We start from the raw sequence: 27,203 nt of genomic DNA, 5'->3' as shown, positions 1-27,203 counted from the left end.
TTAACACACCATGACCAGTAAAGGAGGAACAGGTATAACTAGGGCATGCCTCTGCAGCTGTGCAAAAGGTGAACGGGCTCTCTCAGTTTAATGGCATCGAGAAGTTATGCTTGAAAATATGTGAGTGCCCCAGGTTCATTTTTTGGTGGTGATGCTGATCCTGATTGCACTTAGCCTAGTGAAGGCTGCTCTTGAAGAGCAGAAGCAGGACTGTTCCATGCCTGGCCGGTGGGATCTTGCACTGCTGAACAACCTCCAATAGACTGTGCTGCGTTATGAGATAGCTGAGGCGCATCTTTTCATCATATGACCTGACAGACATTGGGGACAGCCAACAGGTAAAAATCAAGAAATTTTTGATCTACTATGTCTTAAGGTTATACTACTAAAAGTAATAGGTGCATAGTGAACCATAAAACATTACTGTGAGTTTTTAAAGCTTTTAGATTGTCACCTTTCTAAGGCAATGGAAATATTGTGTGTCTCACGCTTTTCTACATCAAGTGGCTGTGTGCACTGAATTTGTCAATATGACTGTTGGACGAGCCGGGCCGGTGCTATTGTACACATTTGAAATGTATGTGTATGGTATTTCTTATAGAACAAACCTAGCCCAAAGAGAGTGGACTGCTGTACATGGTGAAAGACAAGCAAAAAGTCAACGATTAATAAGGGGGAAGCTGGGTTGTGTACTGTTGAAGTTGGCACTTTTTGCAAGATCATGCTCAAACATTTTGCCTCCCTCCTCATGTATTTTGCTAAATTTGTTTTTATTGTCCTTAGGACTCTGTGCACTTTCCCTCTACTAACCAGTGCTACAGTGCCTACGCTCTCTCCTCTGAACTTGGTAACATTGACCTGTATCCACTTGGTATACTTCATTTACTTAGAAGTCCCTAGTACAGTGGCACTACATGTGCCCAGGGTCTGTAAACTAAATGCTACTAGTGGGTCTGTAGTACTGATTGTGCCACCCACTAAAGTAGCCTTTTAAACATGTTTCAGACATGCCATTGCAGAGCCTGTTTGCAGTTTTAAGCTGCCGTTTTGACCTGGCAAAATAAACATTTTGCCAGGGCCAACCTTCCTTTTTAATACATATAAATCAATCCTGGGGTAGGCCCTGGGTAGCCCAGAGGGCAGGCAGGGTGCAAAGTGTTTAAAAAGTAGCATATGTACTTTTAAGTTTTACATCTCCTGGTAGTAAAAATCTCTTATATTTATTTTTCACTACTGCAAGAGCAAGCAATCCTATAGGATAACATTGGATTTGCCTTATTAAGTTTTATAAGTGTAATTTCCAAATGGGAAGAGCTAACCAGTTCATGTTTGGTGTCTCTGGAATCACAATTTAAAATTCCAACTTTGGTGAAGTTGGATTTTAGACTAAAATTCTGAAATGCCACTTTCAGAAAGTTTGGATTTTCCTGCCATTTATTGCCTGCAGCCTGTCTCTGGTCAAATAACTGGTAGTAGCTGCCAGCTAAACTGTGTGTATACCTCCTAGACACTGATACACAATAGGGACATTAGGTTTGACTGAATGGGCAATCACTGCCAGACCCACTTACACATGATTAGTCTGTGTCCTGTCGCCATACAAAGGGCTGCATACCCCTGTACTTAGTCAGGAGACAGGACCAGGATACCAGGGCATCAGTGAACTTCAAAGGCATGCCTCTAGAAGCTTCTCCCCACTTCAAAGACACAACTGTGTATAAAACGAGGACCTCAGCGACCACCACTTCAGTACACTTCTGGACCTGTGGAGACTCTGCCAAGAAAAAGTACTGCTGCATAGCTACAAGGACTGCCTCTCTTCTGGACTGCTGCTCTAATGGAAATGCTGCTTTGCTGTGCTGACCTGCTGCTTGCGTCCCTCTGGTCTGGGGAAGGAGAACTGGACCTGCAACTTCAGCTTGTACCCAGGACTCCAGAGCGACTCCAAGGGATAACTTGCTGGATTCCTGATTGGAACCTCAGGGACATAAAAGGCTCCCCAACCAGCCCCTGGTCCCAGCTGAAGCAAGTTCCTGACTCCCAGGTGGTGCTCCTCAGGTCCTATATCCTTGGTGTTGCTCAGTGAGCTTAAATCAAGCTTTTGGGCTCTTCCCACCAAAAACCTGCATGAGCTTCTGCCAGTTTGCCTCTTTGTACTACAGTATCAACTGCTTGCAGGGGACCGTCAACATGAAGCTCCATCCCGCCCATCCACGATGCCCAACCTGCTAGTCGTGCTATGGGGACAGACTCCAAGGACACTTTTCTTGCTCCTCGCTGCCTTCACCAACAAGAACGGGACCCTTGGCACAAACCTTGTGAAGGTAAACCTTCAGCAGAATTAATCTGGGACTAGATCTGACCAGCACTCCATCAAAGTTGGTCTGAACTTTGGCTTTTACTTAGTACAGCGAGACCTGATAGCTGCGGTTGGAGCTACTTCTGGTTCGACTGATTGGAATTTTGAAATTTTGGCCTTGCTTTATTTATGAAACTTTCCTCTATTTTTCTAACCTGCTGTTCTATCTTTTTGTGAGATGGTATCACTGTTTTACTATTGTTGCACAAATACTTTACACATTGCCTCTAAGTTAAGACTGACTGACCTGTGCCAAGCTACTAGAGAGTGAGGAAAGGTTAATTTAGGGTTCGCTTGTGCCTGACACTTGGCATGGCAATGATTGTGGTTGCTGTTTGACCAGGGCTCACATCCCACTGAGCCAACAATCCAATTTCTCTCATGAACAGTTAATGCATTGTGATGTAGTGTTCTTTAAAGAGGAGAGTCTTCAACTCTTTCATAAATTGAAACAGCGTTGTGGCAGCCCTGATGGATATGGGGATGTTGTTCCAAAGCCTGGGTGACATAGACAGAAAAGGCATGCTTCCCTTTTTTCTTGTATACTCTTCATTAAGCCTGAATACCAGTGGGTCAGTCAATTCCAACCCAAGTGTAAACCCCTGTTTATGCATGGGTTGGAATTAACAGGTTTGAAGTATTTAATGCATCCAATAATAATCGGATGTATTAAATAACACCACTTTAAAAAATTTTGACAAGTAAACATATGTTGAAATTTAACGGCAGAAAAGCAAATGGTATTTTCATTATCATGCTGATTTTGCTGTATAAAATACAAAAATCTGCATGTTATTTCCCACCAACTCGTATTAGGTGTTATTTATCACACCCAATAAATAACATACCCTGTAGTATTCTTATTTATCAGGGGTGTTAAATAATATCTAAACTCGTCATCAGCCCTGTGGTGGCTTCCTGGCTGCAGGTGTGAGGAGAACCACCACAGATCTATGTATGTACTAGAAAATCTTTGTTTATATTTGAATGAAAGCATCAGTTTGCGTGTTATTTTGACAGCATACTGTGGTTTAGTTGCCAAGAACCCAAACAGGTTGATCTAGGAAAACCAAATATGACTGAAAGTATCATTGGTGTACCCTGAGCCTGTCAAAAATAAAATGCATGTTTACATAGATGTAGCAGCTCAGAATAGGCTGCTACTTTCGCTGTACCCTCTCACTCACTATCGCCTCAATGCATATGAAAATGTAATAGTATATTTGAAGAAGTATTGTTTCATATCTCATTTGTTACCATTCTCAAGTGTGTGGAAGGTGTGAAAGAAAGCAGACACTTGGGCACCTCATGGAAATCTAACAAATCTTTAATGCAAATATAACCAACAAGCATCAAGATTTTCTAAGGGCAAAATACCACCTCTAAGAACAACGGGGCATATCATCAACGAGGCGATAAAAATTATCTCCGCTTTTGCGTCGTTTTCGGACGAAAAGCAGCGATAATTGTATCGTCTAATCAGCAAGGTCACGCTATCGCGTGAAACCTTGCATTAGCGCCTGTTTTCTGAACACCCAGCGCCCAGCGTTCCTGCCCTGACATAACTGGAGAAATGTCGCTAAGCGACATTTCTTCAATTATCAATGGGCACGCTAACCTGCAGAGCGACAAGCAAAGTAGCGATAACCTCTGTTATCGTTACTTTCCTTACGCCTGCTTCAAGACTGACTTAGCCATGATATCCTATGTAAGGTGGATATCATGGCTAAGTATGCCTTGCCCTATCATCAAGCTATCGCCAAACTTTGTGAGATTATCGCTGAATTTCCAGCGATAATCTCACATTTGGCAGTTAGCGCTTGGAATGTTATCGCTTTTGAGATAAGCGTTGCTAATAGCACGCTATCTCAGCGATAAAATTCCACGTTACCCGGCGATAATTATCCTAGCACTAAGTGCGCTTAGCGATAATTATCGCCGGTCCTTGATGATATGCCCCAACATCTTTTCCCCTTGGCCAGATGGTGCATGTAACGCTAAAATCAATACATTTCGGCACTATTTGAATCCCCTTTCTCTCAATGTAATGAATGGAGGAAAGTACATGCGATAAAATGAAACTAAAAGCAGGCACTAACAAGCGTTGCCATGCTCTACACTTGGGAAGAATACAAGATGTCTTCGACGAGGGATACAGTAAGCTAGCGCTTACTTGAGATGACCATTAAATTTGCAGTTCTTGCTTCAGAGTGCAAATTCAGAACAGAGCGACGCTTACTAGAACAATTAGGATAAACGTGCATGGTACAACACAGGATAAAATAGTGACAGTGGATTTAAAATAAATTTAAATGTGCAAGAATGCTAAGGGGCATATCAACAAGGGCTTTATCTCTGCTATTTTGGCTTTAAAAGCCAAAAAAGCAGAGATAAAACTAGCACCCTATCAACAACAGGGTGCTAACATGTAAATTCGCATGTTAGCACCCTTTTACTCTACGCTTCCCCTTGCATCTCTAATGAGATGCAAAGGGGGCGTTCCAGAGTAAAATAATAGGAGAAATGTCGCTAAGCCACATTTCTTCTATTATCAAGAATATCGCTAACCCTGTTAGAGACAAAAAAAGCAGCGCTAACCGCGGTTAACGCTGCTTTTTTATGTCTGGTATTTTTCTGACTTAGCCATGATAACCTATGGAAGGAGGATATCATGGCTAAGTTTGTCTGTCCCTATCAACAAGCTAACATGAGATTATCGCTGGGTTTCCAGCGATAATCTCACGTTAGCCACTTAGCGTGAGGATTTTTATCGCTATTGAGATAAGCGTTGCTAATAGCACGCTATCTCAGCGATAAAAATCAACGCTAGCCGGCGATAATTATCCTAGCGCTAAGTGCGCTTAGCGATAATTATCGCCGGTTGTTGTTGATATGCCCCTAAGTCTTTAGGGCCAGATGTACGACCCTTTTTTGCGGCCGCGAACGAGAGAGCCTCCTGTTTGCGGCCGCAAAAAAGGGTAATAGCATGTACAAATGCTATTTATCTGACTCGCAAAATAGCATTTGAGACTCTCGCTATTCGGAAGGGGCGTCTCTTTCTAAAAGCGAGGCAAAATGCTATGTTACAGTGTTTTGCAACCGCATTTGCGGCCGCAAAACACTCGAAGTTTACCACCTACTTCAAGTAGGTGGTAAACCACTCGCAAAGGGGAAGGGGTCCCCAGGGGACCCCTTCTCCTTTGTGAGTATGTTGGGAAATATTTTTTAAGAGCAGGCAGTGGTCCCAGAGACCACTGCCTGCCCTTAAAAAAAGGAAACTGAAAGATTTGATTTGTCTTTTAAAAAATGCATCCCTTTTTCCTTTAAGGAAAACGGGCTGCATTTAAAAAGAAAAGAAGCTGCTTTATTAAAAAGCAGTCCCAGACATGGTGGTCTGCTGAGACCAGCAGGCCACCATCCCTGGGAGGGCTGGCATTCCCAATGGGCACCCAAGTTGCGAGAGGCTCATTAATATTGATGAGCCTCGCAATTTGTGACACCATTGGGAATCACAAACAGTGTGAAATACTCGCAAAAGAATCGCAATATGCGATGCACAATTCTCTTGGTTGTACATCTGGCCCTTAGTGTGCTTTAAGTTGATAATAAAAAGATAATTTGCATTTGTTACCAGAGAAAGGCCCCTCAAAGGGAATTTACTTGCAGAACATGGAGCCTAAAGTATGTGGTGATTACTCTTCCCTCCCTCAAGAATGCTCTTATTTACCATGTTAGTCTCCGGAAGATTTGCAGCCATGGCTTCTCCCAAGATCTGTGCTCAGGTGCAGAATTTGTAACCATATCAGCTTCACCAGAAGGCCTGGTTATACACCTGTAGTGAGATGAAATCACATTAAAGTGGCCTGTTGAGCAAGGGCTCAGAAGTCTTTCTTCTCTTAATTGTGAGAAAAATGCCCTTTTTGTGAGAAACACCCCCTCTTTCGGCACCCATCTTCTTGCTAGACTTAGTGCTCGTCTAATGACTCTGCACACTGGTGTACTGACGCCCAGCTCCCAATATATCTGCTCTGACTCCCAACAAGATGTAGAATTACCTAGTCTCTGATTAGCATATTTCATTTACCTATAAGTCACTAGTATATAGAACTATGCGAGCCCAGTGCGTGTAAGTTAAATGTCACTAGTGGACTGCAGCACTTAGATTGCCACCACTAAAGTGGCAAGGAAAACAAGACTCTAGGCCTGCCACTGTATCCTCGCAATGTAGTTTTAAAGGTGCAAATTCGACCTGCTAAAATAAAAATTTCTCAAGACCTAATCCCTCTATTTTAGTAGTTATGAGCCACTCCTAAAGTAGATCCTAAGTGTCCATAGCCAAGCAATGGTAAAGTGCACAGAGATTTACAGCCAGCAAAAACAGTTATGGCAAACAACTCAGGGTAAGCTACACAACAGATGGTCATTTTATACAACAATGGACTTGGGTGTGGGCCAAGTAATTACCAGGCAAATTGAAGAGTAGAGTCTGGTAAACCATGCTCATTCAATTTCTTAGCACCTATAAAGACATACTATGCAAAGCTGAACATTCATATATTAGAGCAGGTTTGAAGGTCGTAAATTGAAACATATTGTGACACAGAGCACGCCAGCTGTTTTCTGCAGTAATTCCACTAATTAAAGCTATATCTTAGATTTATATCTTTCAGTGGGTCAGTTTCTTTGGCTATAATCACTCCTGTTAATGACAGTGCTTAGAAACAGCAAAATTACATTTCAAGTACCATATAAAACCCACTAAGATGTGGACGTTTTTGTTTTGTGGATGTGACATTAACACACAATATCGACTAAAGCTGGCAAGAATACAGAACAAGCTATTCAACGTGACTGAAGAGGGAACAGGTTGACCAGGGCATGCCTTCGCGAGTGGGCATATGGAGAAAGGCCTTTGGCAGTTAAACCGTTTCAGGAAGTTATGCTTGAAAATGTGCCGCAGTTTCCCTTTTTGGAGGTGACGCTGAAGTGGAGTGCACAGAGCCCGGTGAAAGGTTAACTCGACGTACAGAAGCCGGGTTGTTCTGTGCTTGAGCGATGAGGTCTCACCCTGCTCAACAACCTCCTATTGACTGTGATGTATAATGAGATAACTGAGGTGTAACTTCCCATCAAATAACCTGACTGACAGTACCAGAACATTCAAAGCCAAGAGTTAAACGCTAGTCATTCGGGACAACCACATTTGGAACACCTCGCTATCCACCGGCATTTATCCAGATATATGGAAATGTGCTTTCCTACTACCCCTACTGAAAAACCAAATGCTGACCCTACAGAGCTTAGTAAGTGAAGGCTGACTCCTATGCGGATGACACCCAGTTGGTGTTCTCGTTCAAGGATTACTCTTTTGACTTGTTTGCCATATTTAAGGAGTGTCTGAAGGACATCTTGGACTGGATGAACACTAACAGCTTAAAAATAAAAGACGGAGGTACTGTTCTTTGGTCAGGCTTCACTTCCCTACGCAGGATTATGGTGGCCGGCAGAATTTGGCTCACCTCTGGCAAATTCAGCAAGGAATCTGGCTATTAAATGTGATACAGACCTATTTTTTGCTGCCCAAGTTTGCCACATATCATCTTCATGCTTTGTGAAGCTGAGAAGCTTAAGAAAATTCCTGCACCTATTGCCAGAGGAAAGCCGTAGGGTCATAGTCCACGCTACCGTGACCTCCCAGCTGGACTATGCAAACGGTCTGTACCTTGGTCTGCCTGCTTACCTGATCAATAAACTACAGATGGTACAGAATGCGGCAGCGAGATTAATATGACGGGTCCCGTTCTGTCATCATATCTCTCCCCACCTCAGACAACTTCAATGGCTCCCTGTAGCTAAAAGGATAGAGTTTAAGTCCCTGACCATGTCCTTCTGAGCCATGAATAACAGAGGCCTGGGGTATCTCAGGCTCTGGCTATGCCCATATCAACAAAAACGCACACTGAGATCCAACTTCCAGCACCTACTTTGTGTACCTCGTAGTGCTAAGTCCCGAATGGAAGGCAGGTCCTTCACAGTTAGGACTGCCAGGATGTGAAACTCTTTACCTTCCCATACGCTCTTGATTGAATCAGAACTTGTGTTGAGGAAGACATTAAATACCCGGCTTTTTAGTCAAGGCTAGCTCTTTTGTTGGGCCTGATCCTTACCTACATTTTCCACTAAGCACCGGGACACCTCTGCATGAGGTAGCTGTTGCGCTTTACAAATGCTAATATTATTATTATATTATTATTAAAAAGGCAATTAATCTTTGAGCTACTGTGCCTTTAGCCCATTCTACTGAAAGTAGTAGGTTCATAGTTAAGCATAAAACATTTTTGTAAGTTTTTAAGGCTGTTAGACTGTAAGCATTCTGAAGCAATGGAAATAGTGTCTGTCTCATGCTTTTCTGCATCAAGAGGCTGTGTACACTGAATTGGTCAATACGACTGTTGGACTTGCAGTGCGGGTGTCGCTGTATGTTTATGATATATATTTAAATGGTATTATTATTGAACAAACCAAGCCCAAAAGGAGTGGAGTGCTGTACATTGTCAAAGACAAGCATAAAGTAAATGATTAATGGGAGCGGTAAGCTGGGTTATGGACTGTTAAACTTGCCCATTTTTGCAGGTCCAACACCTAACTTTTTTCCTTCCTTCTCCTATTTTTTTGCTGAATTATAAATGTTTTGCCTTACGACTCTATGTATTTTACCACTGCTAACCAGTGCTAAAGTGCTTGTTTACTCTCCTCTAAACTTATACGCAATTGGTATATTTAATTTACTCATAAGTCCCCAGTAAAGATGTACTACATGAACCTAGGGCCTGCAAATTAAATGCTACTCGTGGATCTATAGCACTGATTGTACCACCCACTAAGGTAGACCTCTAAACATGTCTCAGGCCTGCCATTACAGAGCCTGTGTTTGCAGTTTTAAACAGCCATTTCGATCTCGCGACATTACCAGGCATATGGCTGAGTAGAGTCTGGTAAACCATGCTCATGCATTTCGGAAACACATCATTCAAATGCTCAGCACCTATAGAAAAGCTGAACATTCTTAGATTAGAGCAGGTTTGAAGGTCCTATATTGAAACATATTTCAGAATATGAAAGACAGTAGCAATGGTTTGTGACGCAGAGCACGCCAGCTGTTCTCTGCAGTCATCCCACTAATTAAAGCTATAGTCTAGCTTTATATCCTTCAGGGGGTCAGTTTCTTCGGCTATAATTACTCCTGTTAATGGCAGTACTTAGAAACCGCAAAATTACATTATCAAGCACCATATAAAATTAAATTAATTTAGGTAAACCCTTGGCATACCAAATCCCTGTAGTAACAGTTCAATTGCCAACCCACTGTTATATTCTCCTTTAGGTGTCCGTATATAGTTTTTCCCGAATCATGTCCTTATATAGGCACAATTCGCATTGCCCTTATATAGGCATAAGATACCAGTCCTTATTTAGGCATTAGCCATGCTATCCAAATACAGGCATGGTCACCTACATCCATCCACCCCAACGTCACAACGAGTTCTTTTTCTTTTCTTTTTTTTTTCTTTGTCCTCATCTCCCCATATAGCACCTACAAAAACAAGCAATAAGCCATCCTTCCAACCTAGACTCCCCCAGGCTTCTGCTACTGCATTAGCTGTAGGCCTAGCCAGGCCAGCTTCTTTGTGAAGCTTGGTGTAATCATAGGACCTAGAGACACTAGATCACTCTCAAATCTCTGCCCCATATTAAGAGCGGTGACCAAATGTTGAGACCAGTATCATCCAAATGACCTAGGTCCAATCGGGCCACCTCCAATGAAGCCCTCAACCAGTTCTCGTACAGTGGGGATAATGAATCCTTCCACAGCTTGCAGCTCTCCCTTCGGGCAATAAGAATTAAGTACAGAAGCAAGCCTTTTTGTGTTGCTGACATCCAGTTCATCAAGTCATTATTAGTACCAAAAATTACTGTGGGAGAGTTCAGGTTGATCTCGACTTTAAAAATGGCGCTGAGTGCACATTCCACATTCTGCCAGAGCTCCTTTAACCTCCCACATTAAAAAAATATATGTAAATCATCAGCCGGGGAGAATTCGCTTCTTGGACATTTTGAAGAGGTAAGGGCGGCAAATTTGGCTATTTTCATGGGGGTGTAATATAGTCTGTTAATAACATAAAAATGGTTATTTTTAATGAGGCTGGTTTAAAAAACTTATATAATGTTTGGAGCGAAGATTCATATAAATCAACTGCGTTGGTGTCCAGGGCTGACAAATTCCAAACCGTATGTTGTAAAGGAAGATCAGCCACATCGGCATCCAAAAGCCTTTTATACCAAAGCCCTACCTCTTTTTTTATGGGTTTTGCATTTTGAAGAAGGAGCTCTATTTCCCAAATTCCACCAATGTAATCACTCTCTGCTGTAAACCAGGAAACTAGTTGTAGATATTTAAATATTGAGAAAGAGCTTCCTATTTGGGACCTTAACACCTCCCATGGATGGACACCATCTGAGAAGATGAGATCAGACCAATTCAAGATACCGGCATTTTTGATAGGCTGCGCAAGGCTATCCTCCAGGCATGCGGGTAGCCCAGGGGAATCCCAAATGGGAGCAAACCCCGAATAGTAACGAATCCCCCACTTTTCCCTGACCCTGTACCACACATTTAAGGCTGTTTTTAATACCTTCAAGCGGACCTTTTTAAAAAACCTCGGAGCCCCAAACTTATAAAGGAAACCCTCTCCTCCGCCTTCAAAGATAGTCATTTCCTTCAATATCATCCCCCAATTGGAGTCCCCCGTGGTAGTGAGCAACACCCGAAAGTTTTTAAACTGAAATGAAAAAGAATACCAAAGCAAGTCAGGAAGGGCAAGGCCTCCCTTCAGTATTTTACGTCTTAACTTCTTCCAGGAGAGCCTTGCAGTTTTATTAGACCAGATGAAACTGCCTATCTTGCCTTGGATTTTACTTATATCCCTACTTGAGAAACCAAGGGGGATAGTACTAAATAGATAGGAACATTTTGGCAAAATTACCATTTTAACCAAATTGACCCTTCCATATATAGTTAAGGGCAGGTTCTTCCATCTTAAAAAAAGATGATCAATCTCTTTAGACACCTTCTTCAGATTAATCTGCGGAATATCATCTACATTTTTAACTATGATAATCCCAAGGTATCTAAATTCTTTGCTTATTATACCAGCCCAATTGTCGACATTCCAGCACATTACCTCTGTCTTAGAGGAATTGGTGAGATAGCCTGAATATGAGCCAAATTCCTCCAAGAGTGCTTCGACTCTAGGGAGTACCTCGATGGGATTATTAGTATACAGCAGCAAGTCATCCGCATAAAGGACTAACTTGCTACTGTATAGATGGACACTGAAGGGGGTGATTGATTCATCCAATCTAATGGCTTGGGCAAGAGGCTCTATATAAAGATCAAAAAGCAAGGGCGAGATGGGACAACCCTGCCTTGTACCCCTGGTTATAGTAAAGCTTGATGTTAACAGGCCATTTAACAGGATTACAGCAGAGGCACCCTGATAGCAGTTGATCAAGGTCTGAATAAAGATTGAACCAAAGCCCATCATCCTTAGAAGTTCCCATAAAAAGATCCAACAGACACAGTCAAAGGCCTTAGCTGCGTCAAATGCCACCACAGCCAAGGGCTCCGACCGTGCCACTGCTAGATCAATGATACCAATTAGCTGTAAGGTCTGCTCTTGGATGAACCTTCCTGGGATAAAACCCTTTTGGTCCGTATTTATCAAATGCGGAACTAACTTGACCAATCTCCCCGCCAATATGCTCATAAAGATCTTATAGTCAGCGTTAAGCAGGGAGATTGCCTATATGAGTCCGCTTTGTGGGGATCTTTCCCTGGCTTTACAACAAGAACAATCGCAGCTTCCTTCCAGGAGTTCGGAACTCTACCCTCAGGTCTATATATATAATTAAATAGTTCACACAGCCCTGGAGCCAGTTCATCCCGAAGGATTTTATAAACTTCACCTGGAAGGGTATCGGTCCCCACGGCTTTATTATTCTTAATCTTGTCAATATATAATTTTATTTCAGACTCTGTTATGGGAGCGTCAAGAGATACTCGACTGCCTTCAGTTAAAACAGGTAATTTTTTGAGCTGTAGCCACTTTTGGATATTCTCAGGGTTTGGTGTGGACTCCTCTCTGTATAGATCTGCAAACAGGGAAACAAGACACCTTTGCATATCCCCCAATTTACCTGAGATCGCCCCACTCTCGTCAATGATTAATTCACTAATGTTGTTTTTGGTCGGTCTGCCCTTGCCTTCCAAGCTAGAAGAGCCCCCGCCTTTTCGCCATATTCAAAATGTTGCATATTATGAGCAGACCACTGTGCCTTAACCTTTAACTCCAGTTTTCCCCTAAAACCCGACGTAGGTGTTCAAGATCTTTATGAACTTGTGTCAGTTTTTCAGTAGAAAACTGGGGGTTATTTACCCTTTCGTCCTCCAATTTACTTATCTTGTTTTCCAAATTTTTTAATTCTAGTACCTCTTCCCTATTTTTAGAACAAATCGAACTGTGAAGCTGACCATGTAAGTTTGCTTTAAAAGTGTCCCAGACAAAGTCTAAGGAAGTTGAACCTAAATTTAAAGCTAAATAATCCAAGCTTCAAGTGCATTGATTATCTCAGCATTAGAAAACATTTCCCTTTTCAATGTCCATCTAGAACTAAGAGTATGATTTCCCATACATATAAGACAGAAATAGGGGCATGGTCAGAGAGAATACTAGGCGAGATGGAGATATCAAGAACATTCTCCAAAGCGTGCCTATCAGTTAAAATATAGTCAATTCTTGAAGAATGACCATATTTTTTGCTGAAAAAAGTAAAACCTGTTTTATCTCCCTGCTTTGCCCTCCAAACATCGGCTAACCCCAGATCATTGATCATATTAATCATTACTCGACGAATGTGTGGGGCTCCGACATGGTGGCTATGATTAGATCTATCCTGTATGGGATTAAAAAGGACATTAAAATCACCTCCAATAATTATTGGGGTGGTAGTTTCTTTTTATTTAGCCTGCATTTTATATATATACGCCGGATCATCGACATTTGGGCCATAAAATGATACTATGGTTAACTCCTTCCTGCCTATTTCGATCTGTGCGATTATCCATCTCCCTGACTGATCTGAAGAGACTGATTTAATGTTGCCTCTAGCCCCTGATCTAATTAAAATTGCCACCCTCTTATTATGGACTACTTGTTCAGATGAACAAAATAGCGCAACCCAACGGTAGTTACCGAAAATAGTCCTACATTCCAAAAAAGTCAGATGTGTCTCTTGAAGGAGGCAGACCTGAGCTGTGGATTGTTCGAGATACTGCATAACCAATCTTTACCTACGTGGGCATCTAAGTCCATTAACATTCCATGAAATAAAATTAATTTTACTATTCATTATGGCTACCCCTTACCAAAACTTTATTCAGACATTCTAAAGACAGCTTAATTTTTAGAATTTTTTTGAGATTGATGATATTTTTTTGATTTTCCTCCCTTGCGCCCCCACCCTTGGCCCCCATCCACCCCCAACCCTTCCCTGCCCCTGTGTCCCTACCTTACTACCCTGGGAAACCCTCCCTACTCCTCCAAGCATGAGTTCTATGGACGAGGCCCCCTGACACAGCCAAAGAAAATAATGACACAAATAATAACCCAGACCCCTCTAGGTAACCCAGTGAGACAGAATTGATAATAATAATAATTGTTACATAGGGACCCTACCCTCTTGTCCCACCCCATTTTCACTCCTTATTTTTCCAATGAGGTCATCCACTTCCTCAATCTGACGAAGATTATACATGTGATTGTTCCACATAATTCGGAGAAGTGCCGGGAACCTTAGTTGTACCTTAACCCCGAGTGAGTTTAAAATTGTCATTCTTTTACCCAACTCCCACTGTTTTCGTAGCCATGATATGAGATATGTCGGACCTGATAGAAAAGGAAAATGGGCTAGAACAAGAATTGCAATTGACCAGACCTGCTTTCAGCGTCAGGGATAAGATTTTCTCTTTTAAAGTACATGTAAGGAAATTCACCAAAATTTTCCTTGGCTTTGATTTTGTGAGATTCCTCCTATACGGGTCCTGGTGTACTCGCTGTATATCCTGAGACAGATCAAGATCTGGGGTATCCTTAAGGATTGATCCCTTTAGGAGAGAGATCACAAAGTTTTTAATGTCGCCCCCCTCCATATCCTCCGGGACATTCACAATTTTTAAGTAATTTTTTCTAGCATGGTTTTCAAGATGTTCTATATTGTCTTTCAAGTCCCTATTTTGATGGGCTAGCTTATCCATCTCCACTGTGGAACTATGTAGCGCTTCCTTCATCTTAGGGATTTCTGATTCCAAAATGTCAGTTCTCTGAGAGACCTCTGATTTTTTGCGCTAATACCTCACATGCATCTTGGTTGGTTTCAGAGATGGAAAATCTTCTGTCAATGTCCTCCTTCAGAGCCAATAATATATCGGCTAATGCCCCTACCCCCCTTGTTATTAGGGGGACCTATACTGGATATACCCGGTGGACCAGGCAAATCAGAAGCCAACAGCAATGGTGCTGTTGCTAAGTCCGACTTCGCTGTTACTTTGGAGGTACATGGCCCAACCTCTTGATTTTCACGATTACATTGATTTCCTTGAATTTCTAGGGCCGAGTATCTATTCAATAAGCTTACCAAGGGATGGATGGCCACCTGTTGCTCAGCCACAATAGGCACTTCATTCACTCCCTCAGACAGGATCGAAGGCAAAACATTTTCTTGGGGTAAAGAGGGGTTCATGGAATGAGCAGTCTGTGTACTAGGAAACGCCATAGTAATTTTTTTTATTTAACCCCTTGTCCGATGGGGTAGATAATACTTTATAGAATGCCTTTAGAGATGGAGTCACTCTAACCTTGGACGACGGGGCTTTCTTAGCCCTCCCTCTTCCACCCTCTGGGGGAATATTCTCTGTGATCAATTTTCTTGCCCTGCCTAGCAGAGACCCTAACTTCAACAGCTGTCCTTATATAGGCACAATTCACATTGCCCTTATATAGGCATAAGATACCAGACCTTATTTAGGCATTAGCCATGCTATCCAAATACAGGCATGGTCACCTACATCAGACCACCCCAACGTCACAACGAGTTCTTAGAAACTCTTGGGAGTTTCCCCTGGCACAGGATTATTGATTTCTCCAAGAACTCATTTATTATGCATGAACCGCTATTCCTTAAGGGTTCATTCATGACGTCTTCCTCTGCCCGACTTTACGTCAATGCAAACATTCCTAAGCACCTTCTAGGTATAAATATACCTTCCCTTGCCACGGCAAGGACGGCAAGTACGGAGGAGACCTTGACTTTAGAGGAGCCTGTGTCCCGGCCTGACACACTGACAAGAGACGCTGTCATCCCTGCTCACAGAGAATCCAGCTTCCAGTGTTCTGACTCCCTTCGCGGGGTGTTAGAGTTCGAGACCCGGAAAGAGATTCCCACCTCTCTCATTCTCAAGGTATGGAGCTGACTAGAACCTAGAGGGACTCTTGGCATACTATACTAAACTATAGAATAACATCCTATAGAATACAGCACCTACTTCTTACATTGTACTACACTTAGGCTAGGTACACTGGAGTAGAACTAGTTAGAGAAGCATCTTATAAGCATTTTTAGCCTATGTTATTTATGTATATGGATATATGTGTCATAGCTAAAAGATAATGCTAGCGCAGTATTATTTCTTTCTACTGCTTACGCTGTACATAATATATCTCGCATACTTTCTTACGATTGTAACAGCTCATATCTCTTAAACGAGAAACAAGACTGTTCAATAAATCCTTTTATCGAAACGTCCGTCTATTCTTTCTGTGTAACTCTGAAGAAACTAAGCAGGCACGATTAGCTGAGTGAAACTGTTATCTGTTGTTTCTACGATTCTGAGAGTGTTCCGATTCTAAAGGGAAACAAAGTTGTCATGTTTATGCGGTTACCACAAACTACTCCCTTCTTGTATACAAGGAGTTTCTAGTGGACTTTCAGTTAGCTGGTACAAATTAATTAAGTTTAATATACTCGATAGGGGCATACTGACCTCAGTCCTATGCCAAATCTATAGGGTATATTATTCCAATGCGCAGAGCCTATTAGGGAAATAGGAACTACACTACACCACTAAGCAGCTGTAAACGTTTTTGTTTTGTGGATGTAATATTAACACACAATAGCCAGTAAGGCTGTCAAGAATACAGAACAAGTTATTCAACTTGACTGAAGATGGAACAGGTATGACCAGGGCATGCCTTCGCAAGTGTGCATGTGGAAAAAGGCCTTTGGCAGTTAAACCGTTTCAGGAAGTTATGCTTGAAAATATGTGAGTGTCGCAGTTTCCATTTTTGGAGGTGATGCTGAAGTGGAGTGCACAGAGCCCAGTGAAAGGTTATCTAGACGTACAGAAGCCGGGTTGTTCTGTGCTTGAGCGATGAGGTCTCACCCTGCTCAACAACCTCCTATTGACTGTGATGTATAATGAGATAACTGAGGTGTAACTCCCCATCACATAACCTGACTGACAGTACTAGAGCCAAGAGTTAAACGCTAGTCATTCGGGACAACCACATTTGGAACACCTCGCTATCCACCGGCATTTTTCCAGATATATGGAAACATGCTTTCCTACTACCCCTACTAAAAAACCAAATGCTGACCCTACAGAGCTTAGTAACTACCGGCCGATCTCACTACTGCCAGCACCTGCAAAAAGTGCTGGAGAAACTAATGCAACGTCAGCTCGCCAATTTCCTAGATGCACATGACATTCTACGTGACACTCAGTCTGGATTCCCGTCAGGATATAGCAGTGATTCAGTTTTGGTGGAGGTGACGGAATCTGTGAGAATGTGTGTACACGCAGAGGCTTCAGCGATGCTGGTCCTTTTAGATCTGTCTGCAACATTCGATGCGGTTGCCCACCCAATTCTACTGGGCAGACTCAAACAACTGGGCTTATGGGGGCAGTACTCTCCTGGTTCCAGTCCTATCTTAAAGATCACTCTCAATGGGCCTTTCTCCAACCCCATCAATCTGAGCCTAAGCCACTGTGGTGCAGAGTGCCTCAGGTCTTCCCCTTGAGTCCATTGCTCTTTAACACCTATCTGGTGCCACTTTAAACTCTCATTGCATCTTGGGGAGTGAAGGCTGACTCCTATGCGGATGACACCCAGTTGGTGTTCTCGTTCAAGGATCACTCTTTTGACTTGTTTGCCAGATTTAAGGAGTGTCTAAAGGACATCTTGGACTGGATGAACACTAACAGCTTAAAAATAAATCTGAACAAGACGGAGGTACTGTTCTTTGGTCAGGCTTCACTTTCCTACGCAGGATTATGGTGGCCGGCATAATTGGGCTCACCTCTGGCAAATTCAGCAAGGAATCTGGCTATTAAATGTGATACAGACCTATTTTTTGCTGCCCAAGTTTGCCACATATCATCTTCATGCTTTGTGAAGCTGAGAAGCTTAAGAAAATTCCTGCACCTATTGCCAGAGGAAAGCCGCAGGGTCATAGTCCACGCTACCGTGACCTCCCAGCTGGACTATGCAAACAGTCTGTACCTTGGTCTGCCTGCTTACCTGATCAATAAACTACAGATGGTACAGAATGTGGCAGTGAGAGTAATATGACGGGTCATGTTCCGTCATCATATCTCTCCCCACATCAGACAACTTCAATTGCTCCCTGTAGCTAAAAGGATAGAGTTTAAGTCCCTGACCATGGCCTTCTGAGCCATGAATAACAGAGGCCTGGGGTATCTCAGGCTCTGGCTATGCCCATATCAACAAAAACGCACACTGAGATCCAACTTCCAGCACCTATTTTGTGTACCTCTTAGTGCTAAGTCCCGAATGGGAGGCAGGTCCTTCACAGTTATGACTGCTAGGATGTGAAACTTGAGGTTCTGTAGCGATCCGAACCCGTGAATTCGGTATCGTAGTACTGACACGATTTCGGTACCAATGAACCGCAAATGATCCATTATATGCATGACAGTGTTTTCGCTACGCAACTAGCATGAATTCACTGAGAAATAGGGCATTCTGTTGTAAAGTCATGGCATCCATTTTAGTTACGGCATCCATTTTGTTTCTTGCCCTCACATAGTCAATGAACGGGCGATGACCCCGGCAGAGTCACCTTGTTAAGGACACGTAAGCTCGAGCCCCGAGAAAGGCTGACGCTGCATGACTAGGCAGAATCAAGCTGCCTCCCTTGCTTGAGGCCAGTCCTGCTATACTGGTTCTCGTGTCCGTTGTCCTGACTGAAAGGCCGAAGACGGTAGCCATGCCCGTTTATGATCCATAAACACCTCTTATCCTACTTTTCAATCCTTTGCACCTGGCTCTGCTCCTCTCCTTCTGGGCTTTTACAATGGGGAGGTTACGATTTTTATGATGGGGAGGATCGGGCAAAGAATGGAAAACTGACAAGGGGACCTGATCGAATACCGAAAACCTACGACTAATTATTGTTTGATGTCTATTTACTGTTTGTTTGGGATACCGGGTTGGGCATGAGAAATATTCGTGTAATGTTGCCTAAAGACATTTTTCGTGTATTTAAGGAACAACCCACTTAATGAAATTTGAACAGTCTCGTAGATTCTGCCTCTGTGTGGTTCCTATGACTTCTGTGTCCCTGCAGTGAATAAATCTTGGTCTCTGACGCCACCATCGAGAAACCCGCGTCTCTGTTTATTTGTGCACCGAGACAGGAAGGAACTCAGGGGTCTTCGGGTGTTGTTTCCCTGACACCTCTGGACTCTTAAAAGTCCAGAACCTCAAACTCTTTACCCTCCCATACGCTCTTGATTGAATCAGAGCTTGTGTTTAGGAAGACATTAAATACCCGGCTTTTTAGTCAAGGCTTGCTCTTTTGTTGGGCCTGATCCTTCCCTACATTTTCCGCTAAGCACCGGGACACCTCTGCATGAGGTAGCTGTTGCGCTTTACAAATGCTGATATTATTATTATTATATTATTATTAAAAAGGGAATTAATCTTTGAGCTACTGTGTCTTTAGACCATTCTACTGAAACTAGTAGGTTCATAGTGAAGCATAAAACATTTTTGTAAGTTTTTAAGGCTGTTAGACTGTAAGCATTCTGAAGCAATGGAAATAGTGTCTGTCTCATGCTTTTCTGCATCAAGAGGCTGTGTACACTGAATTGGTCAATACGACTGTTGGACTTGCAGTGCGGGTGTCGTTGTATGTATATGATATATATTTAAATGTTATTATTATTGAACAAACCAAGCCCAAAAGGAGTGGAGTGCTGTAAATAGTCAAAGACAAGCATAAAGTCAACGATTAATGGGAGCGGGAAGCTTGGACTGTTGAACTTGACCATTTTTGCAGGTTCAAGCCCTAACTTTTTGCCTTCCTCCTCCTATGTTTTGCTAAATTCTTTTTTTTTGCCCTTAGGAGTTTACCACTGCTAACCAGTGCTAATGTGCTTGTGCGCTCTCCTCTACACCTTTTCCCAATTGGTATATTAATTTACTCATAAGTCCCCAGTTAAGGTGTACTGCATGTACCCAGGGTCTTCAAATTAAATGCTACTCGTGGGTCTATAGCACAGATTGTGCCAACCACTAAGGTAGCCCTCTAAACATGTCTCAGACCTGCCTTTACGGAGCCTGTGTTTGCTGTTTTAAACTGCCATTTCGACCTAGCAAAATAAACCTTTTGCCAGAGTCAACCTTCCTTTTTAATACATAGAAGTCACCCCTGGGGTAGGCCATGGACAGCCCAGAGGGCAAGGTATCATGTAGGATAGGTACTTTTAAGGGTTATGTGTCCTGGTAGTGAAAAACCCTTATATTTGTTTTGACTAAAGCATGGGATATCTCCCCCACAGGATAACATTGGAGTTCTCTTATTACATTTTATAGGTGTAATTTCCAAATGGGAAGAGCTAACCAGTTAATGTTTTGAGTCTCTGGAATCAGAAATTAAAATCCTAACTTTGGTGAAGTTGTATATTAAATTGCAATTCTGAAATGCCACTTTTTGAAAGTTGCCATTTTCCTGCCGTAGTCATGTAGTGCCTGCAGCTTGGGTCTTGTCACCTAACTGGGGGTGGCTGCCAGTTGAGCTTTGTGTATTCCTTCTAGATAGTGACACACAACAGGGAGCTTAGATGTGACTAGATGTGCTATCACTGGCAATATGGGTGGAAGGGGCTTTGTACTGTCCTACTTACACATTATTAGGCTGTGTCCTGTGTCCATACAAAATGCTGTGTACCCCCTGTCGTTAGTCTATAGCCAGGAACACTATGACAGGGCATCTCTGCACTTCAAAAGCATGCTTCCAGAAGGTTCTCCCCACTTCAAAGGCACAACTGGGTACTAATACTGGACCTCAGATACCAACTTTTCAGTACACTTCTAGACTTGTGGAGACTCTGCCAGGAAGAAGGACTGGTGCACTGCTACACGGACTGCCTCTCTTCTGTACTGTTGCTATATAGGAACTGCTGCCCTGCTGTGCTGACCTACAGCTTGCTGCCCTCTTGCCTAGGGAAGGAGAACTGGACCTGCAACTTCATCTTGAACCCAGGACCCCAAAGTGACTCCAAGGGCTAATCTGCTGGTATACTGTTCTGAGGCTTTGGGACATAAGAGCCTTCCCAACCAGCCCATAGACCAAGGTGCAGCATAGTCCTGACCCCCAAGTGGTGCCCTTCAGGTCAATGATCCGTTGTGTGGCTCAGCAAGCTTAAATCAAGCTTTTGGGCACAGATACTGTGCCGCCTGCACCAAAAACCAACGTGAGCAGCTGCCAGCCCGTCTCTTCACACAGCACAAGTGACTGCTCGAGGCGACCTGCCAGCATGAAGCTCCAGCCCGCCCATCAGCAACACCTGACCTACTGTTTATTCCACAGGGACAGCCTCCAGCAACACTCTCCTTCCTTATCTTGGCCATCTCCAACGCAAACAGGACTCTTGGCACAAAACTTGAGAAGGTAAATCTTCAGCAGGACTAATCTGGAACTGGATCTGACCCACACTCTATCGCGGTTGGCCTGAACTTATGACTTTGACCCTGTCTAGTGCAACCTGATAGCTGCGGTTGGCACTTTTGTGCTTTTAGGTGCTATCTTACTTTATTTTTATTTTTTACATTCATCATTTTGGTTCTTCTGATTGGATCTTTGTCATTTTGGTCTTGTTTATTAAATTGAACTCTATTGCCCTACCCTGCTGTGTGATATTTTTGGGAGGTGGTTTCACAGTTTCACTGTTTGAAGTGTTGCACAAATACTTTACACATTGCCTCTAAGTTAAGCCTGACTGATGTGAGCCAAGTTACCAGACGGTGAGCACCGGTTAATTTAGGGTTGATTTGTGCCTGACCCTGGCAATATTGTTGTTGCTCCTTGACCAGGGCTCCCACACCAGTGAACCAACAACATAATTTCTCACATGGGCAGTTAATACAGTGTGATGTAGTGTTCTTTAAAGAGACGAGTCTTCAACTTCTTCTTAAATTGAATCAGCGTTGTAGCAGCCCTGATGGGTATGGGGATGCTGTTCCAGATCCTGAGTGCCAAGACGAAAAAGGTGAGCTGTCTTATTTTTTCTTTATGAACTTCATTAGGCTTGATTGCAAGTGGGTCAGTTAATTTCGACCCATGCGTAAACTCCTGTTTATGCTTGGGTCAGGATTAACAGGCTTGAAAGTATTCAACGTATCTAATAATTATCAAATGCAATAAATGACTTTCTTTAAATTTCGAGGAACATACCTTAATGTTGTGCTTGAGTTCCCAAGAACCCAAACAGGCCGATCAGAAAGAATCAAATATGACTTAAAGTGTCATTGGTTCAACCTGACCCTGTCATTAAAAAATATCATAAATAAAATGTATTTTTACATAGATACAGCAGGTCAGAGTAGGCAACTACTTCCACTGTACCCTTTTTCTTTGTATCACCTCAATGCATATGAAAATGTGATTGTTCATCTGAAGCGTTGTTTGATATGTCATTTGTTACCATTGTAGAGTTCATGGAAGGTGTGAAAGAAAACAGACACTCTGACATCTCCTTGAAGTCTTACACATCTTTAATACAAATATAGCCAGCAAGCATGAACATTTTCTAAGTGTGAAATCCCACCTCAACAGACACAATCTTTACCCCTTGGGCTGATGGCACAATTACAGCAAAAATCTATACATTTTGGCACTACCTTTATACCATTTCTCTCAGTGTAGTGAATGGAAGAAAAAACATATGGTAAAAATTGGAGAACCCTCCCCAACCAGGGTACATGTAAATTATCATGCCACACACGGGGATTGGTATTACACGTATTTATTTAACAGAGTGCAACCATTAACTGAACGCACTACATCATGAAGGTTCTTAAACACAGTCAGTCATGTACATTTCTAACCTTCGGAGTCCTTCAGGGACCAGAGGGGTACCTCTATCTCTAACATAGAGATAGTTTCCCCCTCTTGTTAAACAAAAAGTACAAAAAAATATACATATACGTCACAACTCTGCAATGATTCATAGTAATGCACACCCCTCAGTGGAGCATCAGACTTTCATGTCAATTTCTGCCTGACAACCACTTGGTCTCCTCCAATGAACACAGTGCTCCGAGCACAGCAGCGTCTAGTTGCATAGGTCTTCCTTTTGCGTTTGTGAGATGAATCAGTAGTATAAAGTTAATCAAGGTCAACAGATATTTCAGTGGTCCTTTCTGGCAATTTGGTTCCCTTGGCTCTCCCAAACATTAAGGTGGAAGGGCTTTCACCAGTGGTATACTGGGGAGTTGACCTGTATGCATGGAGAGTAGAGTGAATAACTGATTTTAGTTCAAGCTTTTGCAGTGCAGTGCAGTGCACTGAAAGGTCTTTTGAGGGTGCTCATAATTTGCTCAATTACACCATTCGCCTGGGGCCAGAGAGATGTGCATTTCTGATGCTTCACATTTAGGTGAGTAAGAACATTTTAAAATTTTTGACTAGTGGAAGGAGGGTCATTGCCAGATTTCAAAATTGAAGGAACACCCCATGTTGCAAAAGACTTTACTCTGTCATGAGTAGTAGATGGCAGATCTTCCCCAGGGGAAAACGGGAGTATTCATCGGCAATTACTGGCAAATAATGTCCATTGCCAAGGGGTCCAAAGAAATAATTTGCAATCTTCTCCCATGCATGCTTTGGAAGACCAGACCTCCTTAACAGATGATGGGTTGCTTTGGATGACAAGCAGCTGCACAAATGACATGTCTTTAATTCCTTTTCAACTCTTTCATCAAGTTGAGGGAACCACACTCAGTCCAGTAGGGCTTCTTTAGTAGCAACAACTCCATGATGCCCCTCATGTGCCAGTTCAATGACCTCTTGTCTCAAGCTCTCAGGTATGACAATTCTTGACCATCGTGAGATGATCACTTCTGGGGTAACTGAGAGTTCTTCCAGCACATTTTTGAATTTCTGGCATTCAAGGTCATCAAGAAGAGGTTGAGTACATTTTCACCACAATAGAAGTGAGATGATGTCTTTTAGTGTTAGCAAATCTCTACAGTACTCATGGCAGCAAGGATTTGATCCACTGATATTGCAGCAGGGGTACTGGATTTCACAATGAAGATAACATAAGCATCAGTCGCTTTAGAAGTAGTGCCATGACACGGTATTGGTACACATGAGAAGTAGTCAGCAGGGATTTGATCTTTTCCTTGAGGATGCAGAATCATATAATCATATCGCTGCAATCACAACCCCCATCGCTCAATGCGAGGAGGCATCTTCGCTTTAGAATTGCTGAAAATGGTAAGTAATGCTTGGCGGTCGGTGACAAACGTGAAGTGCTTTTCATACAGGAACACATGAAAATGCTCACAAGCCCACATCATAGCAAGGCTTTCTTTTTCAGGTTGTGAATAAGCACATTCCTTTGGTGACAAACTCCTGCTAGCATATGCCACATAGGATGTCTCAGGTATAAATGGCCGCACACTGCTCGTCACACCAGCAAGTTGCCCCATGGAACTGTGGGCGATGTAGTAGCGACGGCGAGTACACCTATGCTACAAAGTGTATGAATAAGTATGTGTCGCATTAGCCATCCCTGGACACGTGTTTCGAGGTAGTTGCCTCTCGTCAGCAGGGAGTAGGTAAGTGTAGAGGGGTGCCGCGTGGACTGCCAGCAATTAAAAACAGGTAAAGTACCTTTCAAGGCGCGCAGGTGCTGGTCAAAGACTCGTCAGTCCGCTAGCTCAGGAGAGCCGTAATGTATCAGGTATAAATGGCCGCACACTGCTCGTCACACCAGCAAGTTGCCCCATGGAACTGTGGGCGATGTAGTAGCGACGGCGAATACGCCTATGCTACAAAGTGTATGAATAAGTATGTGTCGCATTAGCCATCCCTGGACACGTGTTTCGAGGTAGTTGCCTCTCGTCAGCAGGGAGTAGGTAAGTGTAGAGGGGTGCCGCGTGGACTGCCAGCAATTAAAAACAGGTAAAGTACCTTTCAAGGCGCGCAGGTGCTGGTCAAAGACTCGTCAGTCCGCTAGCTCAGGAGAGCCGTAATGTATCAGGTATAAATGGCCGCACACTGCTCGTCACACCAGCAAGTTGCCCCATGGAACTGTGGGCGATGTAGTAGCGACGGCGAGTACGCCTATGCTACAAAGTGTATGAATAAGTATGTGTCGCATTAGCCATCCCTGGACACGTGTTTCGAGGTAGTTGCCTCTCGTCAGCAGGGAGTAGGTAAGTGTAGAGGGGTGCCGCGTGGACTGCCAGCAATTAAAAACAGGTAAAGTACCTTTCAAGGCGCGCAGGTGCTGGTCAAAGACTCGTCAGTCCGCTAGCTCAGGAGAGCCGTAATGTATCAGGTATAAATGGCCGCACACTGCTCGTCACACCAGCAAGTTGCCCCATGGAACTGTGGGCGATGTAGTAGCGACGGCGAGTACGCCTATGCTACAAAGTGTATGAATAAGTATGTGTCGCATTAGCCATCCCTGGACACGTGTTTCGAGGTAGTTGCCTCTCGTCAGCAGGGAGTAGGTAAGTGTAGAGGGGTGCCGCGTGGACTGCCAGCAATTAAAAACAGGTAAAGTACCTTTCAAGGCGCGCAGGTGCTGGTCAAAGACTCGTCAGTCCGCTAGCTCAGGAGAGCCGTAATGTATCAGGTATAAATGGCCGCACACTGCTCGTCACACCAGCAAGTTGCCCCATGGAACTGTGGGCGATGTAGTAGCGACGGCGAGTACGCCTATGCTACAAAGTGTATGAATAAGTATGTGTCGCATTAGCCATCCCTGGACACGTGTTTCGAGGTAGTTGCCTCTCGTCAGCAGGGAGTAGGTAAGTGTAGAGGGGTGCCGCGTGGACTGCCAGCAATTAAAAACAGGTAAAGTACCTTTCAAGGCGCGCAGGTGCTGGTCAAAGACTCGTCAGTCCGCTAGCTCAGGAGAGCCGTAATGTATCAGGTATAAATGGCCGCACACTGCTCGTCACACCAGCAAGTTGCCCCATGGAACTGTGGGCGATGTAGTAGCGACGGCGAGTACGCCTATGCTACAAAGTGTATGAATAAGTATGTGTCGCATTAGCCATCCCTGGACACGTGTTTCGAGGTAGTTGCCCCTCGTCAGCAGGGAGTAGGTAAGTGTAGAGGGGTGCCGCGTGGACTGCCAGCAATTAAAAACAGGTAAAGTACCTTTCAAGGCGCGCAGGTGCTGGTCAAAGACTCGTCAGTCCGCTAGCTCAGGAGAGCCGTAATGTATCAGGTATAAATGGCCGCACACTGCTCGTCACACCAGCAAGTTGCCCCATGGAACTGTGGGCGATGTAGTAGCGACGGCGAGTACACCTATGCTACAAAGTGTATGAATAAGTATGTGTCGCATTAGCCATCCCTGGACACGTGTTTCGAGGTAGTTGCCTCTCGTCAGCAGGGAGTAGGTAAGTGTAGAGGGGTGCCGCGTGGACTGCCAGCAATTAAAAACAGGTAAAGTACCTTTCAAGGCGCGCAGGTGCTGGTCAAAGACTCGTCAGTCCGCTAGCTCAGGAGAGCCGTAATGTATCAGGTATAAATGGCCGCACACTGCTCGTCACACCAGCAAGTTGCCCCATGGAACTGTGGGCGATGTAGTAGCGACGGCGAGTACGCCTATGCTACAAAGTGTATGAATAAGTATGTGTCGCATTAGCCATCCCTGGACACGTGTTTCGAGGTAGTTGCCTCTCGTCAGCAGGGAGTAGGTAAGTGTAGAGGGGTGCCGCGTGGACTGCCAGCAATTAAAAACAGGTAAAGTACCTTTCAAGGCGCGCAGGTGCTGGTCAAAGACTCGTCAGTCCGCTAGCTCAGGAGAGCCGTAATGTATCAGGTATAAATGGCCGCAACCTTTCAAGGCGCGCAGGTGCTGGTCAAAGACTCGTCAGTCCGCTAGCTCAGGAGAGCCGTAATGTATCAGGTATAAATGGCCGCATTGTCCATTGTGTTTGGCAAATATGGCACCTAACCTCACTGGACTGGCATCAACAACAATCTCCGTTTGTAGTTTCAGATCAAAGTATGCCAATTTAGTGGCATTCTCAATCACATGTTTGATTTTCTTGAAGCTTTCTTCACTTTCACATGACCATGAAAATGGAACATTTCATTTTATTTAGTCTCTCAATGGGGCGCTTACAGAGGCAAAGTCACGTATATATCTTGAACAGAAACTAGCCATACTAAG

At 43.5% G+C, this 27,203-nt stretch overlaps 1 protein-coding gene across 5 annotated transcripts in view; it reads left to right on the top strand.

The window, feature by feature from the left end:
- Window positions 1–205: 205 nt before the first annotated feature.
- LOC146816674 (adhesion G protein-coupled receptor F5-like) overlaps window positions 206–27,203 on the top strand; it is a 788,188-nt gene continuing 761,190 nt past the window's right edge. For all 5 annotated transcript variants that reach the window (XM_085609153.1, XM_085609151.1, XM_085609154.1 and 2 more), the window contains exon 1: window positions 206–338. The gene's annotated coding sequence lies outside the window, so the exon portion shown is untranslated. The remainder of the gene's footprint in view (window positions 339–27,203) is intronic.

This window comes from Triturus cristatus, chromosome 6, assembly GCF_964204655.1.
Source record: "Triturus cristatus chromosome 6, aTriCri1.1, whole genome shotgun sequence".
NCBI lineage: Eukaryota > Metazoa > Chordata > Amphibia > Caudata > Salamandridae > Triturus > Triturus cristatus.
Note: the sequence above shows the minus strand (reverse complement) of the source record. Positions and strands in the feature narration are given on the sequence as shown.